This window comes from Myotis brandtii, unplaced genomic scaffold, assembly GCF_000412655.1.
Source record: "Myotis brandtii unplaced genomic scaffold, ASM41265v1 scaffold181, whole genome shotgun sequence".
In the NCBI taxonomy this organism is placed as follows: domain Eukaryota; kingdom Metazoa; phylum Chordata; class Mammalia; order Chiroptera; family Vespertilionidae; genus Myotis; species Myotis brandtii.
Genome location: NW_005356712.1, coordinates 1960557 through 1961940, shown reverse-complemented (window position 1 = coordinate 1961940; position 1384 = coordinate 1960557). Strand labels below are relative to the sequence as shown.

General features: G+C 58.5%; 1 long non-coding RNA gene across 1 annotated transcript in view; it reads right to left on the bottom strand.

Annotated features, from left to right (window-relative positions):
• The window catches only part of LOC106725688, an 89493-nt gene that overhangs the window by 6893 nt on the left and 81216 nt on the right, over positions 1-1384 (bottom strand). The window lies entirely within an intron of this gene.

Below are 1384 nucleotides of genomic sequence, written 5' to 3'. Positions count from 1 at the left end.
GGACCACACTGTCACCTTGCTCACTTCTCTAGCCTGCAGAACAAGCCTCGTTTCACCTGCACTCGGTGCACGTCGTGCCTCAGGGGGCCTTGTCCGGGCCTTTGCAAGCTCTGGGTCCATCCTCCCCCACGACCCTAGGAGAGGGTGTAAGGTCCTCTCTCTGACAAAGAGGGAACCAGGGCCCCAAAAACACTTCTCTGTCCCAGGCCAGGAGGCGGTGACAGGACCAGGCCCACGGGGACCCCGACCCACTGCTCACCTCTGCTCCCCGGCACAGCCCGAGGGGCAAGAGGAACCTGTCTCCTCTGTAGACTGTTTCCTCCACAGCCCGAGGGGCAAGAGGAAGTTCAGTGCAGGGGGCAGCTTTGGGATCCAAAGACCAGACCTAAAGCGCGACCCTGCCGCCACTAGTCGGGTGGCACTGAGCAGGGTGGCCCCCGGGCGACCTGGCTGCTCATCTGTAAACAGGGACAGTGGCACCTCCTCCCTGAGCCTCTGTGGGAACTAAGTGCAATAGTGGCTCAAAAAAAAAAAAAAAAAAGGCGGCCAGTGTGGCTCAGGGGGGTTGAGGGTCAAGGGCATGGACCTAGGTTGCAGGTTTGATCCTGGGACTGGTCAGGCGCTTGCAGGAGCCAACTAATGAATCAATCTCTCTCTCTCTCTCTCTCTCTCTCTCTCTCTCTCTCTCTTTCTCCCTCCCTCCCTCCCTCCCTCTCTCTCCTTCCCTCTCTCTCTCTTTTTCTCTCTCTCTCCCCTCCCCCCCTTCCTCCCTCCCTTCCATTCTCTCCAAAACCAATGGAAAATGTGTCCTGGGTGAGGACTAACAAATGAATACAATGGGGCGCGGCCTGCACTCAGGGACTGGTGTGAGCATCCTCACTGTCCCCTGAGCCAGACGGGTGCCTGCAGGCAGGGCTCGTGCACATGGCCACGGCCGACCAGGAGCAGGGCCCACAAGGCCCCGTGGAGCCTCCGGAGTGTCCTCAGTGCCTGGCTTCAAAGCTGCTGCCCTGGAGAAGGGGCCGAAACACGGGGCGGGGGGCCGGGAGGGAGTGGACAGGGCTAGCCCGGGGGACCTGGGGCCAATCCCAGGCCAGGCAGAAATCTCACCCTTTCTCAAGGAAACCTGAGTTTTTAGATAAAAATGTCCTGACTTTTAAAATGTTTGCAACTCATTCCTCCCCCCAAACACTGTGTGGGTCAAAAATATGATACACACAAGCACAGAGATAATACATGTCATCTCAGGGGCCAGACAGGAGGCGGGCCTGGGCCCCCCACCCCCACCGCAGGCTATGGAGGTGATTTTAACCCCGGAGAACTGCACAGTCTTGTCTACACCTGGGAGGCGTTATCAGCTGGGGGAGAAAGAGCAAACAAACAG